The sequence below is a fragment of the Nycticebus coucang genome, chromosome 7, assembly GCF_027406575.1.
Source record: "Nycticebus coucang isolate mNycCou1 chromosome 7, mNycCou1.pri, whole genome shotgun sequence".
Classification (NCBI taxonomy): domain Eukaryota; kingdom Metazoa; phylum Chordata; class Mammalia; order Primates; family Lorisidae; genus Nycticebus; species Nycticebus coucang.
Window position 1 is genome coordinate 131,129,559 of NC_069786.1, and position 18,163 is coordinate 131,147,721.

Sequence of the window (18,163 nt, forward strand, 5' to 3'; positions counted from 1 at the left end):
GATTCACCAAAATGTAAATCACATCATGGTGTCTAATAGCAGAAAGTGAGCAGTAATGTAAGTGGCCAATCATTTCCAAAAGAAAATGTTTGTAAAAAATGGAAGTACATGTAACTCATAAGTATTTTGCAGCCATTAAAGTTATATTAATATCCAGTGTTTGTGAAATGTCTCATGAATTTCTGTTTTGTTAGGTAAGGCAGTCAAATACTGGCAAGTGTATGCACGTGGTTACTCCTTGGCTGATTTTCCGGGGCTTGTAATGTGCCCACAGGGAAGTGAACACATCTGCACATCATGTGGTCACCCTCAGTCGTCTCTGGGTGCTGACATCACAGATGACTTAATCCTCCTGAGTGTGGTTTTTCAGTACAACCTAAAATTTCTGCAACTCTAAAATTTTGCAATCAGGAGAAGATAAAATAAAAAAAAAAAAAGACTAATAACTGTCCCCTGAATCTTTTTTAAAGATATCTAACAACTGCTTTCTCTTGTGAACTATTTAGATATGAAGAAAAGTACAGGAAATAGTACAATTAGTCCTCATTAATCCAGTTTAACAATTATTGACATTTCACCGTTTTAAAATCTTTTCTTTTTACTGAAGTATTTTAAAGTCAGATTCATGATATTTACACCTAAGTATTTATCAGGCATCTTACGAAGATGCAGAAATTTCCTCACACTTTCACCGTCTTGCCTAACAAAATGAGCACCGACATTTGTACATTAATAATCTCGAGTATTCTACAGCATTCCTGTCCCTTCTGGTAGGTTTAACCATCACAACACCATGGCACTGGAGTTCTTTTTTGCTTTCTTTTAATTCTGGAGGTGCCGAATAAAATCAAATGGGACCTGGGAGGGAGTTTATTTCCAGTGCTGCTCAGCAGAGCCGACTGTTCTGCTGTCACGGTGAGCGTGCAGCTCACAGATCCCGAGTGGGAAGGTCATGTCTCTGTGGCCCTACAAGATCGGAACTGCTGAGCAGTCCTCATCGTCTGCATATAAATACATTCACTTCAAATTCTGTGGTCTTAAGAACTGAGGGGGACAAGTGAATGCAGGGAGTGGCAGCTTAGTGTTCAAGGAGTCACAGAGATGTGACTTTGTATCCCATATGGGGCCATAGTTTTGTTCTTGGAATAAATGCAACATGTCCAGAGCTCACAGAAGCAGAAGTCAATTAGCAATGGCTGTCTTCTCACGCGGCTCAGCTGTGGCCCAGGAGATCTGACAGGGTTGGCGTTGGGTCTGGGTCCCCTCTGGACAGTGTGAGCTATTCGTGTCATCCTGTTGACTTTTCACACATTTCTGTCTTCTCCTTCAGCCTCCCTTCCCAGTACTCTGCCCAAAGCGCTCGCCTTTCCAGTCAGAGAATCATCTGTCCGGTGACAGGTATGTGGCTGCCACAAGCTGAAGGCACCTCTCACTGCCATCTCCCCACCCCCGACAGCTCTGACCCCGTCAGATTAGGGAAATGAGAAATGAGTAACACACAGAGCCGGGGTTCAAGGCCAACCTCCACCCCACACTGGCTGCATGTAAACTGTGGAAAGCTACTAGATGTTACCAAACTATGGCTGCAGAGCAAAACACCTCCTTGCTGAAAAAATGAATCAGAAGAGGTGCTCAGAAGTAACTGGAAATAGAACAGCATGCCAAACCACACGACATGGGTTTGCCAAAATGTCCTCTCTCTCTCTTTTTTTTTTTTGAGACATAGTCTCACTCTGCTGTCTCCTGTAGTCTAACTCTACAGGGCTATGGTGTCAGCCTACCTCACAGCAACCTCAAACTTCCTGGGCTCAGGTGATTCTCCTGCTTCAGCCTCCGTGGTATCCGGGACTGCAGATGCATGCCACAATGCCCAACTAGTTTTTCTATTTTTAATAGAGATGGGGTCTCACTCTTGCTCAGGCTGGCCTCAACCTCCTGAGCTCAAGAAATCTTCCTGCCTGGGCTTCCCAGAGTGCTGGGATTACAGGCATGAGCCACCGTATCCAGCTGTGCTAAAATGTTCTTTATCTCTGAAATATTTATCTTTAAACACATGCACATACATATAACTAATATTACTGGGCACTGTTAACATACTTTCCCTGTACTCAGAATGCCACCAGCAAGAGCCAGTGCCACTGGCTGCTAGTCCACTCTGCCAGGGAGCACAGCTCACCATGCAGCGAAACTCTCCAGGGAAGTGCTCTCAACTGGGTAAGTTTGGGATAATTTGCTTCACCACCAATAGGAAAGTCACACCCCACTCTCTGATGGCCAGGGACAGGTCATGCCCTAGGCTGGAGCTGGTGAGGACACTAACTTCCAGTCTTTGGTTTTCTTCATTGTAATTCTCTAAGCAACAGAAACATATTTTTATTCCTAGATGTGTAGTGTAATCAACTAACCCTCTGTCACCCTTGTCTATTAGCCCTCCTGTTCCTGGGAGGGTAGAAAAGAGGGAAAATACACAAATAGGTAAATGTTCAAGGTGCAGGTGCCCAAATCCGCCCTGCGGTTTTCTCCTCAGCACTTGTTTTTGAAAAAATGATGGGGAGAGCAGAGCTTACTCAAAATAGTGACGATTCTATGATGGGATTTAAGTGGCACAGCAGCGTGAAGGACAGTAGGTAGTTTATAGTAAGTTGAGAACTTCCCTAGAACTCTCCAGATAACCCCCACTGGCTGACCCCTAGCCCAAGAGCAGCCTACACGGAGCATCACCGGAAGAGCTCTCAGTATCCTGGATGGAAAGTGAGCCCTACTGTCCGGCAGTCCCACGGTCTGGCTGTCCCTGAATCAGATGAAGCTCGTCCCAGTGAAGGCAGGGTGACAAAGGAACAGTGGGTGCTTGGCCATCTCCAAGGATCTGCAGAATCTTGACCATCATAAGATTGACTGTGCCCAGGGGGCCGAGACCCTGTGTTCCCCATCTCTCTGTCAAGGTCGGCTGCAGGAGATGTCAGGTGAATTCATGTGTTCATTGAGGGGGAGCCCAGCAGGGAGATAGCATAGGTCCTCCCCAAATCTTGCTAGTAAGTATACACATCCACCCTCGACATCCTAAAAGCTCAAAGAGGATTTTTCAGTATTCCCACGGAATCTAGATTTTATAGGACTTGGGTATCTCCCAGCTAAGTTGGAATGAACTTAATTCTTTGATAAATAAATGACAAAGGCTTTGGTGCCATATATCAGTGAGAAAGGCGGGTCTAGCTAATGGGGTTTATACTGCAAAGTATCAAATATCTCAAGACTTTAATGGTTTAAGGAAGAGAGGCACAAAATTGTAAATCTTATCATTCCCAACAAATACAAGGCACGCTGGTTCTCCACTCATTTCTGGATTTTTGTGCTGTGTTTTTTCTGCTCCTTTTTGGAACCTGTGGCCAAACCTGCCCCATCTTGTTTCCTAAGGGTTGTCTTCCTAGAGCTGTGCCCCCACCTCATCCTCTTACACTGGCGGGATGCAGGGTGACTTCAACCCAGATTCCCAGCTGGGCACCTGGCTGAGGTGCCCACTCACAGACCACTAGGCCGGGAGGCCCCATAGCTAATCCCACCTCAGCCTCAACATCAAAAGGACTGGGAAAACCCATCTTTGGCCTCTGAAGTCTCAACCTTGAGCAGGATTAGTGGATGCCTTCCCCATGAATAGAAACTGGAAATCCGCTCCATGCCATCAAGTCCATAAGCAGTCCCAGGTGTAATTTCCTCTGCCTCAGTTCACTGGCAAAGGCACCAGCACCAGCTCAGCAGCTCAGCACAACAGGCCACGTCTGCCACCATTTCCGGTGCAGCGTGGCCCCGTCCCCCTAAATTGCATGGGTGCTGCAACAACCTGGGGTGAGTCCAACGGTCACCTGTTTGGAGAGCTTGGTCACAAATCCTTGAAGCTTGGTTAAACACGTGGGCTGACTCACCCTGGGAGCATGACAGGCACCCTCGTCAGAGGAGCCCTGGGACACTAGGGGACACTGGGGGAAGGAGGTGGGTCTGAAAGCCATGGCCGCTGTTAAGACAAGTGAGCCTGAGACGGGCCTGGGTGCAGCCAGCTCAGGGCTGGTCCAGTGCACACCGCCGGGCTCCAAACCTCAAGCCCACAGTTGGGGAAGAGGGGTTATAACCCAGGGAGGCCTGGTCTTCTGACCTTACCCGTCCTGGGACGGTCAGGACAGTACTTGCCTGTGTTTGTTGTGGAGATTAAGTGAGACAGTGCGCAGAGCTGGTGCCAGGAACTGGTCAGGCCAATGCAATTCCTCCTCGGCTCTGTTTCCATCTGGCTGGGACGAGGAAGCCGCTGCAGTTTCAGTCCCCAAGGCCCAAGTGTTCTGGGTCGTCTCAGACTTCCTGGTGTGCTGGTTAAAGGCAGTTTCTGGCGGCCACAGCAGACCAGGTGAATTGGAAACACTGCCATGAGGCTTAAGGACCTGTATGTAGGAGACCGGATGATTAAGGGGAAGGAGCAGCAATAGTTGAGCTGTGAACGCTTTGTAACTATAAGAAACACCTGTGATGTAGCATCTCGGTGACACCTCAGTGATAAGGGCAGGGGGAAGGGATTCGGCTCTCAACGCAAGAGCACGTGAGCATGAACTTCCGTGCTTGGCAGTCTCCGTACCTGTGGTGTAAATGGCTGCGGGATCACCTCTACGAATAGCCACAGGGGAGGTTAGTCTGGGTTCTCATTCTCTCGCAGAGTCAGAGTCGCTCACTCTGACTCTTTTGCTCCTGCCTAGAGGGCACTTACTCTGCGCCCTTCTGTGAAGACTGCTAAGATTCACTCTCCTGCTAAGATTGTTTCTCTCCCTCAAAGACTATTTTTTTTCTCTCTCTCTTTCCTGCTAAGAAAACTTACCCCCCAGCACCTAAGGGGAGTTGTTCCTGAGCAAGGTAGCACAGCGGTCCACAACTGGACAGTTAGATAATCCGGAGCCGGCGACCTGGCCAGTCCTGGGCCCCAACACCTGTGCCCCTAAAAAATTACCCAAGAGATTCTGATGAACATTAACTTGGGAGAACCACATTCCTTGATTCAGAGCAAAGATGGAAAAATGAATGCACATGCTTGGCATTTTCCCGACACAAAAATGGTACAGACACTCTGGTCCTAGCATCCCCAGGTGGTGCGAGGCACCTGTCGGAGGGCAAGGCTGGTCCCCCCGAGTGGCCGTCACCCCTGTGGGTCTCCTGTGGCTGTCGGGCACCTATGCCCCCCTACAGAGGCAACTGCCCTGGCCTCCATCTCCAGGTTAAAACACAACACTCCCTGAGGTGTCTCCCTAAACCTACTATAGACCACGGCAGTGAGAATTAAAGTAATAAACATCAGGTAGGTGAGTCAGGCCACAATTTCACCTACTTTTCCTATCCTAGTTTTATAGACGAAGAACCAGAAACTGTAACCTGCTCAAGGTCACACCAAATAATCTTTGATAAATGAAAAAGTCCGGTAAGGATCAACTGTACAGCGTTCTCAATAACCAAAGTGGCGTTCCTTCATAGCTCCACAGCACCAGCCACTCCTAAACACGCAAACACACTTAGGGAAGTCAAGTGCAAACTGATAAAAATGACAGTGAGTGTCTGTGACGCATTTTCCTTCCTGTGTAGCTCCTTGTACAGAAACAGGTGACTTCCTGAATTGTATGGACTCCACTGTGAGTCAGGTCCAGACAGCACAGCCCGGAGAAGCCAAGTGTCTCCATTTTACAGGTGAAAAAACTGAGGCTCAGAAGAGCCAACAGCATCCTGAGGATATGGAGCCCATGAGGAGAGGGGCAGGTCGGGGACCCAGAGGTCTGATTCCGAGCCTGCTCACAGCCCTCGTCTCAAGCCTTCCCGGGTCGGCTCTTTGGGCACCCAGACAATTGAGGACGTCCCCTCCCCAGGGCTCCACCATAAGGTCCCCATGCTTCTCTGAGGATGATGAGGTGATTACTGTCCTTGATTTCTTATTGACCCAAACAAACACAAATCAGCCCAGTGAAAATTCCTAGAACAAGCCCCTTCCTCTTCTCTCTGCCCCGAGCATGGTCCACTGGCTACGAGGTGAGCAGGCTCTCTCAAGCTCCATCTTGGGTCTGGATAAGCACCACGGCGTGTGTACATGGCCCTGGAGGAACTGCATGTCTGCCAGGGAGGGAGGCTTATCTTGCTGCTGCACAGAAACGTCTATCAGAGTCTCTGTTTCCCTGGTGGCAACTCTGCCAAAGAGAAGGCGGGAGCCAGCCCCGCCCCTGCTCTGTCTCCGCCTCTCTCCCTTAGAGGCATCTTCACTCCTTCCGGAAAGGACAGAAGTTAGGGACCCAAGCTCTGAAGTCAGCTGCCCAGTTCACACCCCAGGTCTTCTCACTGTAGCTTCACAGCTGTGTAGGCTCGAGTTGGCCCTATCTCCCCATCTCCCCATCTAGAAAATCAGGGAAGGGATGGTACTAAAAATAAGACCATTTAACTTTGTGAGTTTTAAATGAGCTCATGCCTGCCTAGAGCCTAACATCTCAGAAAGCACTGTGAAATCTGGCCATTGTTTCTGGAGATAGAGTTAAGAGAAGCTGGGTATAAGAAATTGAATATGATTTCTTAGAATAAGTTTCTTAAAAATGTCTTCCCAGTGGAAGCTACACATATCTAGCAGGGTCTGATCCATGTCCACAGGCTCTCAACATTCTTAGAATTTAACATCACTGTGGGCAATGTGATTGCTGAGTGAAAAACACCAGTGTTTAAATGTGATGACAACCACAGTGCTATGAGTCAAGGAGAAGGTGGGGGATTCGGCCACCCATGGGATTCTTAGAATCTTGGGAACTCTGACTTGGCACTTCCCACCTCATCTTCTTGTTTTCCAGTGTCTGTTTGGAACAAGATGATGGCACATTTGCTTGTAAAACAATGACAACCAGAAAGCAAACGTTTGGGGGGGATGTGTTCATGTTCCAAAAAACACCTCAGTGGCTGATTTCATAATAATGGAATTGAGCACTGATACCGTTAAAATCAAAACAACATGTGGAGGCTACATTGAGAGCGGCCTCCTTTTCCTGCCGTAGTTAACCATTTTCTCATTTTGCCGTTAACATTCATTGCTCTCTGCTCTAATTAGAAATACGCACAGAACTCACAATTTAGCTTCCACTTGTGGGAGAAACATCTAATTGAATGTGCAAACATTTCATGGGAAACTGGGGTATGATAGATGTTTTTCCACATTACCAATGTGGCACATGGTCAAAGATGATCTTTTAAAAGAGTGACAAAGGAAGAAAGGCAGGGAATTAATCCGGAGTTCCCCCAGGGTCACTGATGCAGATAGGTTCTCTCCCAGGGACAGAGAGCCTCATCCGCAGGCTCATCGCTCCCATTCTTGAGATAAACTCTGGGAGTGGAGGGTGGGGAAGGGACCCAGAGGCACAGGCCAGAGAATGGGGGCCACAGAGGCAGGTGGCAGCTCGCCCCCTGCTCTGGGACCTTCTCAATACGTTGCTCAGAGTACCATCCTTTTACTTTGTAACCTCACTCTCCAGGGAAACAGGAACTAACTGCACAGTGGGGCCCTGTCCGCTCTGCCTCTCTGTCTCCCCCATGGCCCAGCTTCTCCGTCTCTCTGTCTCCCCACTGCCCGGCTTCTCCATCTCTCTGTCTCCCCACTGCCCGGCTTCTCCGTCTCTCTGTCTCCCCACTGCCCGGCTTCTCCGTCTCTCTGTCTCCCCACTGCCCGGCTTCTCCGTCTCTCTGTCTCCCCACTGCCCGGCTTCCCCGTCTCTCTGTCTCCCCACTGCCCGGCTTCTCCGTCTCTCTGTCTCCCCACTGCCCGGCTTCTCCGTCTCTCTGTCTCCCCACTGCCCGGCTTCTCCGTCTCTCTGTCTCCCCACTGCCCGGCTTCTCCGCCTCTCTGTCTCCCCACTGCCCGGCTTCTCCGTCTCTCTGTCTCTCCATTGCCCAGCTTCTCCGTCTCTCAGACACTCATACTCACTGGCTCCTCACAACCCCAAGGGCCTCTCCATCTCTTCTGGGTAAGCCTATCTCTGTATTTTCCATCCCCTTTGTGGGGGATGTCGCCCAAGATCCTGGCAAGTCCCCAGTTTCAGTCACACCATCATGCCCTTCAGCATGGGCTCCAGAGTGGGAGAGGTGGGCCACACATGGGACAGCCTGAGCTAGCGAGGAGGCAGCATTTCAGGAGGGCAGCTAGCTTGCTTCTAGCCCAGTGACCTGGTCTCAGGTGTCCCACTCCCAGGCCATCAGACAGGGTCCTCCTTCTCATCCTGGTGCGTAATCACCCTGAAGCAGCCTTCCCAACTGAAGTCACCCTGCTTCTGGCCACTGTCGGTTGCCCCTATGTCTGTGGCACTGCTTGTCACTCCGTGCCTCTCACTATGTGAAGTGTCACAGGGCCAGTGCGGTGTGAGGGACAGGTGAGCAGCTGGCCTGGGAGTGCCAGCCCAGCTGGTCCTGCACGCTCTCCATGTGCCTTTGCACACAGCTTAGCCCCTCTGTGCCTCAGTTTTCTGATAGACAGAATGAGAGTGATAACAGAAGCCATAATTGGGGGGCTACTGTGAGGATTAGATGGAGTAACACATGAGGAGCACCAGCCAACCGACGGACATCCAAGAAGCAGCAGCCACCACAGAGCCACCACTCTGGTCTGGGAAGTCCCGGAGACCGTTCTTCTATCCCCTCCCACTGGGACACCCACAGTTCTCTGCCTCCCCCTCTTTGCACATCACTGTGGGTATTGGGCATAATTTAGATGTAATTTCTCTAGTTTGCTAGCAGGTTACCTAACCCTTTCTGACCCTCAGTTTCCACAACTCCGCAATGAGAATGACAGCCCTTCTCTCAGAGCTGGGGAAGGGCAGAGTGAAGTGACACAAATGGTGGGTGCCTGTTGTGGCCTTTTTACAGCTGCTTCTATTAAAAGACAGGTTAAGAGTGACAGACACCGGTCCTCACCACGGCGGGTAAGGTAAAGAGGTGTTATCAGGCCAGCTGCTCAAGAAAGAGTAAAGCCTCACTTTTTAAATAAAATTAGGTATTATGTTCCATTCCTATAAAGCTCCTAAAAAGGCCAAGACATCCCACCTAACATCTCCATCAAAGTCCACTTGCCTTTTCATTGCCCTATACGACTGAGTTTTGTATTTGATTTCACTGGGGTATATTTTTTAAATTGCATAATTACTAGTGATGGCACAGTGTTGTTTTACTAGGTTTTTCATTAAAATGGCCTGTCATTAGAGGTTAAATTAGACAAGCTTCTGTGGACCTAAGTTTCTGTGGGAAAGGGAGCTTCTGGTCTCCAGATAATCAATTAACAAATGAATCTTCTGAAAACTTCCCTGTGTAAGAGATTCAAATTAAACTCATTCTCTGAATGCCTATCAATCTTCCTAATTAACTGGCTGGCTTGAGGTGATTTCTGCTAAAATAGCTAGCAGTCATCTCTGCGATCACTACGGTAGATTCCCGGCAACGTTGTCAGGATGGCAACGTCACTACTGGCCTGCCTTCATCAGGGCCTTTGTCCCACAGGGAGAGCTCCCTGAGGCTCCAGGCCTTAGCTCCACCAGGGGCAGGGAACTTCTGATGATATTCAGGCCAAATGTTTGAGTAGCAATGGAGCAAAGAAAAATTAAGAGCTTGGCAGGAGGAAATAGGGGAATCCCTACACAAAAGAAGGAAGTTTGAGCATAGTCGGAAATGAAGTGGGGCTGCACAGGCAGGAAACAGAAGCCTCGCTGTGTCGGTACAGAGCCCAGAAAAGCAACTGCTCTGAGCTTACCTCCAACAAGAGGAGAAATGTGTGCAGCTTCCCACCAGCTCAGGGGGCCCGAATGACCCTAGCACTGGTCCACCCAAGCGACGTGCGTGCCAGCATGCAGGAATGGGAGCACCTGCCAGCTGAGCTCTGAGCGTCGGGCACAGCTCGGCCAGGGGCAGCTTGGCGAATGGAGCGTGCAGCCTTCATCCCAGCAATCCTGGAGCCAGAGCAGCTTTCAGTCCTAGCTTGACCTCTTCTCAGCCACTGGTCAGGATGCTTCCCCTAAAGCACCAGTTTCCTCTTTCATAGGGTAGGATAGCAAAGGCACCTATTTCACATACCCCGTGCAAAGGCAGAATCACATGTGGGTATGCAGTGCCCGGTGCTTGATAAATGAGGATTGCTAACCCACCGCCCCAGCAACCTGCACAGGGGCCAAGTGGGGGCACAGGGGAGGATGAATAAAGAGCCACTCAAGGACCTTACCATCCAGCCAACACCAGAGTCACCTTCCTGTGCCACCGGGAAGCGGGCAGGGGGCAAGCCATTCACGGAGCAGCATCTGGAAGGCAGAGAATAAACATTCCCGTAAGGTGGGGGTGATTCAACCTGGAAGATGAAATTGGAGCTTTGGGGTGAAGACAGTAAGAGAAACAGCATATGTCAACAATTTACAGCCAAGGAGGTAACACAGAGCCGTGGAAAGACCGTAATCTGGACAATAAACTATTCCAGGACAATGGATATTCACAGAAGACAATATACATGGGACTAAGCTGGGACATGATCCAGAACATGAACGTGGCTTATCTGGATCAAAGGGAAATCACGGTCACTCCACCTACAACTGCCAACCATGACTTCACTTCAGGGCACACACCTGGAGAAAAGGCTTGCACGTGTGTTAGGAGAGAGGGACACAGGCACATCTGCACCGGCATTATTCACGATAGCCACGGTTGGAGACCGTAGGAATTTCCATCAGTCACGCAATGGGAAGTGGAAGACCGTGAGCACTGTGCTCCCTGCAGAAGCTTTATAATAAGTTTTTCTACCCAGAAACAGTAGGCCCTGCAACTCTGTTCTTCCTCAAAACTGTCTAAGTTATTATTACGCCTTCTGTACCCATATAAATTTTAGAGTCATTCTATCAACTTCCAAAGTAGTTAAGTGAAAAAAAAATCATTGTGGAAGATGATTTTTGGTATGAAAGTCTCCCCAAACAAGAAGAACTAAACTCTAGCATTCAGAGATACAAGTTTAGAGAAACACCATAAGGACAGGGAAGGGCACTGCCTTAGAAGTCAGAGGAGCGCTTACCATGGGCGACCGAGTGGGGCCCTGGTTGCCACCTTTCTCCTAAGGTGAATAGGGGGGCAAGAGCATTCCTCCGCGACGGCTCACTGAGCTGTACATTTTGGTCTTGTGGGGTTGTTTTTGTTCTCCTCTATATGTGTTTTATTTAACAATCATGTTTTCAATCTGTGGATGTGAAAGTAAAAAGTTTTATCCCACAAGAGGCACCATTAAGTGAAGGTGGAAGGTGTTTGTAAAACACACACCTAACAAATGATTATTGTGCAGAATAAATAACGAAGCCCTATAAATCCATTAGTGATGCAGTCAAGTGCTGTGTAGTTATATTTCTTTTTTTTTTTTTTTGTGGTTTTTGGCCGGGGCTAGGTTTGAACCTGCCACCTCCGGTATATGGGACCGGCACCCTACTCCTTGAGCCACAGGTGCCACCCTGTGTAGTTATATTTCAATCAAGGATGGGCCACATGTATGACGGTGGTCCCGTAAGATTATCATAGAGCAAAAAACTTCCTGTCACCTAGTGAGTCCTGGCCACGCTAACTTGGTCACACAAGCCGCTCACGAGTTGTGCTGATGCTGGTGTAAACAGACCCACCACACTGCCAATTACATAAAAACCTAACAGGTAGAATTGTACACACTTCATGATTCTTAATAATGATGATAAGCAACTTTGTTACTGATTTATGGGTATATTATACCATACTTTTATTGTTATTTTAGAGTTTACAGGAGATATTCTACTTATTGAAAAAGAAAAGTTACCCGTGGAACAGCACAGGCAGATCCTTCAGGAAGTCTTCCAGAAGAAGGCACTGTTACTCGAGGAGGTAACAGCTCCGTGTCTGTTAGTGCCCCTGAAGACCTTCCAGTGGGGTGAGATACGAAGACACTCCCAAGCCTGGGCAGGCCTGGGCTGAGGGACGCGTTTGTGTCTTAATTTTCAACAAAATTTTTACAAGTTAAAGTAAACACATTTTAAAACTAGCATAAAGGGGATAGAATAAAGATATAACAAAACTATTTTTGTATAGCTGTACATTGTGCTTGGTTCTAAGTGTTATTACGGAAGAGTCAAAAAGTTTAAAGAAAAACACAAGTTTATAAGGGAAAAAAGTTACAGTAAGCAATGGTTAATTTATTATTAAAGAAAGAAATTTTTAAATAAATTTAGTGCAGCCTAAGTGTCCGGTGTTTACAAAGTCCACAGCTGGGCACAGTGACTTCGGAGGCCTTCGCTCGCCACCCACTCACTCACCCAGGGCCACTTCCAGCCCTGGAAGCTCCAGTTATGGGAAGTGCCCTATATACGCACACCATTTTTATCTTTTATACAGCTTTCTGACTGTGCTGTTTTGATGTTTCGAAGTCCAAGTATTTCCCATTGTGTTAGAACTGCCTGCAGTATTCAGCACAGCCACAGCTGCATGGGTGTGCAGCCTGGGGACCATAGCTAGAGCACACGGCCTGGGTGCGGAGGAGCTGTGCTGTGTTGTGGGAGTATATTCACAAGGGTGAATGGTGTCCCCGCCGTGATGAAATCACTGAGAACACGTGTCTCAGAACGTGCTCTCCCGCTGCCCAGCAGCCCATGGCTGGAAATGCGCACCCAGCCACACATCCCTGTGCAGATGGGTGTGTGTGGAGATGCATAAATGTGACACACATATTTACATATACACACGAGCAGGCATCACGTAACTAACAAACACGACAACACGTACTGTATTATTAAGAGTCAGAGAAATACATACTACAACCCAAGCGAGATGCTATTTTATGTTTCCTGGATTGGCAAAATTCAGAAGTCGGTCTGTTAACAAAGGGAAAGAGAGCTGCTAGGAGAAATGGCTGACCCAGGCCTGTAAAAGCCCAGGATGTCCTGTAGTGCCAAAGTGCAAGAAGGTGATTAAAACCTAGGGCCTGTGGCTCAAGCGGCTAAGGCACCAGCCACATACACCTGAGCTGGCGGGTTCGAATCCAGCCCGGGTCTGCCAAACAACAATGATGGCTGCAACCAAAAAATAGCCGGGCGTTGTGACAGACGCCTGTAGTCCCAGCTACTTGGGAGGCAGAGGCAGGAGAATCGCTTGAGCCCAGGAGTTGGAGGTTGCTGTGAGCTGTGATGCCACAGCACTCTACCCAGGGTGACAGCTTGAGGCTCTGTCTCAAAACAAACAAACAAACAAACCTAGAGTCGGGGCTCAAGGACTGAACCACTGACTTGAAGAGGCACCCACCCACCTAAGACAACCGTCTCATACCTCCTGAGTGAAAGGCTCAACTACAACTTGGACTTTACCTAACAAGCACAAACAATGTAATCTAATTGTTTGTACCCTTATGTTAATCTGAAATTTTAAAAAGGGGGTAAAATTTTATTAAAGCACAACCATCTGTGCTTTAATAAAAACAGTACTGTAACAGATGAGAACTTATCAAACATATTTCAATCCAGGAATTCCTAATGATGCCTCCCAATGCTAATTGATCCCCATTAGAGCATTTAGTGAATATTACAAAATAATTTTTAAATAAATAAGTACATGTGGAATTACTTGGGTGGATGGGCCACAGACAGCAGAGAGAGAGAAGAGGCAGGGGCAGTGGGGCCTGGGTATCTGGGACCCCTGGTCCCCGAAAGGTGGTGGAGCCCCCTTTTAAGCAGGGTCAGATTCCTCATGGGGGCTGGGGTGGCTCCATGGGCTCCAGGCAGAGGTTCAAATGTTAGAGGCAGGAGGACATGTGTGGGGCCGGCCCAGTGTCCAGTGCTCTGGAATGCAGGAAGCACTTGGGAATTTTAGGGGAAGACTCTAAAGCCACAGCATAAAGAGTCATGGGAGACAGTGTGAAGCAGTAGGTTTCAATGGAGTCCTCAAAGACCCCTCCGCCCTTGGCCCAGAGAAGTGGCCATCAGAAGCCGCAGCGCTCCACCTGCCGCTCCTTTACCAACAGCCCAAGTCAGGCCGTGGGGAGTGCTGCCCACCCCACCCTGCCTCAGCAGTAACCTCCCGGCCCCAAGTTACCTGGGCCTTGGATTTGTCCCCAGAGGAAACACTTGGGGCAAACAGATCTTCTAAGATTTCAGTTGTTTTTAGGGTTCAGACTCCTCTAGGTATATTTCATCTTTTAGTGGGAAAGTCAGCTTGACCACCAACCACTGGGGTTCCTGGCCAGCCACCTGCAAAGTCAACAGCTTGGCCTCCTCCGGCAGGCACTTCCCTTTGTAAGCATCATGTCCACTGCTGTGAAAATCCAAGCAGACGCATGGGGAGCAGAGGTGGGGTGCCCTCCCCCTCCCCACAGGGCCGGCCCCCTGCTCACCCTGAGACCTCGGCCTCGCTGGAACCTGGCTCTCACTCCCTTCCAAGTTCTCTGACATCCATCATGTTTATCTCCTGCTTTCAGAGTTCCATGGCCAGGGATGTCTCTTTCTGACCCAGAGGCCCAGGGCCAAGAGGTGAACGCATTCCTCCAGCGTAGTTCACATTCTTTCCTGAAGCCCCTGCTTGAGAAAGGAATGTGACCACGCCGGCCAGAGCCCCGGGAACCTTGCTCCTGAAAACTGACTGTCTCAATTCTGTCAACCAAAGCTGACTGGCAAATATAAGAATTTAACTCACACATCTCCAGGTGTGTTTAAATATTAACTTTCTACTTTCCGATTAAGACCATCTTCACAGTGAGTTCAACTCTTACATGTTTTTGTTTGTCGCTCGTGCTGACTTCAAAAAGAGTTAAAAATTAAATATAAGCAGCATAAGGACACAAATAATGTTTAAAATTATTTTCTCAAACATCAAAATGCACCAAGTACAGTAAACATATATGATTCAATCACCAGGTAAAATAAAAAAGAGGTTCCACTTTCCCTTCTTATTTAAAAGACTTTCTAAGGCGGTGCCTGTGGCTCAAAGGAGTAGGTTGCTGGCCCCATATACCAGAGGTGACAGGTTCAAACCCAGCCCCGGCCAAAAACTGCAAAATAAATAAATAAATAAAAGACTTTCCAACGAGCCAAAAAAAATTTCAACAAGTGTTTAATGTGTGCTGAAGCTTTGGCTAGGATTATTAGTTTAGCTAGTAATTTTTTTCTAAGCCTTTGGGTTGTATTTTTCAGATATATTTCACTGCGGGCTTCCCATCCCTAAAGGGGGCTTCCCATCCCTAAAGTGGTCTTCCAAATTGAAGCTGAGACCAAAATGCAAATGCAAATAATTATGTTGTAATTTATCAGGACAGTAAAGTAATTTGTTTATTTATTTATTTTTGAGACAGAACCTCGAACTGTCGCTCTGGGTAGAGTGCTGTGGTGTCACAGCTCACAGCAACCTCCAATTCCTGGGCTCAAGCAATCCTCGTGCCTCAGCCTCCTGAGTAGCTGGGACTAAAGGCACCCACCACAATGCTCAGATAATTTTTGGTTGTAGTAGTCGTTGTTTGGCAGGTCCGGGCTGGATTTGAACCCGCCGCTCTGGTGTATGTGGCTGGCACCTTAGCCGCTTGAGCTATAGGCGCCGAGCCAAAGTAACTGATGTAAATGCCATACCTCCCTCTTAGAGACCAGGGGCAGTCTTGGAGTCCCCAGAAAGTCATCCTCTGATGAGCTTCATTTCCATGGTGTGAAAGGATCTGTCTCTTGGGGTGCAGTTATTAGAGAATTTCAGCCACATTGATGCAAATTTTCATACAATGTAATAGAAACATCCCTGTTTTCTTAAACTAGTGTTGAACTATTTTCCATGTAGTTTAGCAAAGCCACTGACTAGCTGTGTCGTCCTGGGCTTCTGTTTTCCCTCAGAGCCTTGAGTGAACTCATCTCTGAGGCCCTTCCATGTCTAAGCTGCTGAAATTCTCGGAGGGTCCCTCAGTGTGACTGAGCATCAGACATCCCGGAAGGGATGTCGAACAGATCTCTGGGCCTGACAAAAACCTGCTGAATTCAGGTGTTTGCGGTGCAGGGCCCAGGAAATGTGCGTGCAGGAATTTCTCCAGCGCTGCTGGCACCCTGGGGCTGGGAAAGCCCAGGTCTGGGACCTCAATTATCCTGCACCTGGCCACTTAATGCTGAACCTATCTTGATTCTGAACGGATGTATGGGCACAAACAAAGCCAAGAAGAAATATCTGTAAGCTGGGAAAATACGTGATTCTTCCTCAGGGCGGACAGAATGGGCCAGGCCCTTCCTGTAGGAGGAGACTCCTGGAGTCCCCCGTGGGCTCAGGTGCATTGTGATAACCTGCCCCCCCCCCCAAAAAAGCTGATTTTTCCACTGTCACTGCATTTTAGGAGGGTGGAATGAGGAAGGTAGATGGATTCCATGCCTAGTATTTTCCCATTAAGAAGGAAAGGCAGGGAAGATAGCATCATATAAAAAAAGAGAATAACTCTAAAAGCTTCTGTTCTCTAAGGTGGGGCACATTCCAGGAAATCGTAGGAAGGGAGCCAGCTCATGACAGTCTGATGGGAGAGGACCTTATCCCGGAAGGGATGTGTACCTCAAACTCCCAGATACTGGCCGGAGCAATCCCTGGGTGTGAACTCCATCTAAATTACCAGCTTCCTGTTGTACGCTCAGATCCAGTGCCAAGTCCAGGAATGAACTCCCACACAGTCTCTCTGGCACTGCGTATGGATATCAACAGTTTGGAGAGAGAAACTTGGGGCGGGCCCCTGCAGGGAACATTGAACCATAGAGGGCTATCCCAGTTTGTCGTGGCACCCACGGGCACACCCGAAGCCCCAGGTCAGATAGTCCATGAATAAAAGTAGACAGAGAATGATGCAACCTAAGCCTTTGGCAGGGTCTTCTGGCTCAGAGAAACAGTGCCAGCAAAAGAGACAGATGGGAAGTGGTCATCTATGGATTAATTAGTACTGTACATTGGACCCCTCTCAAATGGAAGGCTGCCGAAATGTCACAACAATATTGTGTGGCTAATGCGATAAATGATTTGGACAGAATGCCAAACTGCTAACAAGGATACAAATGGCCACTGTGTTTTATGTCTGCCCACTTATCCTCGGAAGGATTTAATTTAAGATCAGACTTAAAAACAAAACATAAAGAGTCCCAAAGCCCTGTCTTTACAAGAATAACTATAAGGTTGCCATATAATTTGATTTTGCAATGGATTAAAAAATTATTCATGCAACCAAACTGCTCTCTGTTGGCGAAATAGTCTGGAGGGGGCAAGGGCTCAAATAACAAACCCGTGGATAACCTTCCAGAATGAATTATTAAAGATGACACAGAGATAATGAGAGGTGAGCACATACATAGTTAAAACACTGACGACGTGTGTTAGCACAAGAAAACATGTTTAATTGTTGTGCTTTGATTACAAAATGTAATAGACCAGTAAAAAAGTCTGTGATATAGATTGCATTATTGTTTTAAAAAACAAAATGTAAAACAAGCCAATGAGACAAACACAAATGATTTTAAAATACAAGCTAGAATCCCGGATCAAATTAATGGGCTGGGGTTGGGGGCTATGTCGCTTAATTTTTTATATTACATAAAAACAAATTATTATTTTATTTACAGTGTGGATAAGTAAAAAGGTATGGGTTCAAGAACGGCTTTGAAAGGTTCTATTCCCCTCTGTCAGAATTTAACAAACGTGCACATTTTCTCTATTACCATAAAGCACGATGGCCAAGGAAGCCAGCATGTAGTAACAGTGGAGAAAAGTCTCTTACAGCGTGTAGGAACAGACCCAAGGATGGCAGAGGTGAATCACCCAGTAACACAGGCCCTGGTACTTTAAAAAGTAGAAATGTTATAATTAAGATGTTTCTAAACCAGCATAGATCTTTGTTTACCCCTCTGGTGAGAGCTCCATGAGGCATCAGAGGCTGCAGCTGACATGCTGGGCTGCAACTGACCACAAAGCCATCAGCCTCGCCCATCTTATCTGTCTGAGTAAGCAATGGCTGTACCGCTTTTCTTCTTTAATCTCACTTGTGGAGACATCTCTTGATGAGGAAGAGGGCAAAGGCTGATGAATGCAACACCGTAGGAACCTTTCTCTAAGCAGTCACCAAACCATTCTTTTATTCTAACATTCACCGTCACCA

General features: G+C 47.8%; 2 long non-coding RNA genes across 2 annotated transcripts; one reads left to right on the forward strand and one right to left on the reverse strand.

Moving 5' to 3' along the window:
• Positions 1-975: 975 nt before the first annotated feature.
• Positions 976-11,922, forward strand: LOC128589948 (uncharacterized). Its single transcript, XR_008381162.1, has 3 exons — positions 976-1,398; positions 2,113-2,214; positions 11,804-11,922. It is a non-coding gene; the product is annotated as an uncharacterized LOC128589948 (long non-coding RNA).
• LOC128589946 (uncharacterized) lies at positions 2,504-14,620 on the reverse strand. Its single transcript, XR_008381161.1, has 6 exons — positions 14,107-14,620; positions 11,846-12,015; positions 11,084-11,245; positions 10,250-10,325; positions 9,785-10,045; positions 2,504-4,427 (listed from the first exon to the last, which is right to left on the reverse strand). It is a non-coding gene; the product is annotated as an uncharacterized LOC128589946 (long non-coding RNA).
• Between the last annotated feature and the right edge of the window lie 3,543 nt (positions 14,621-18,163).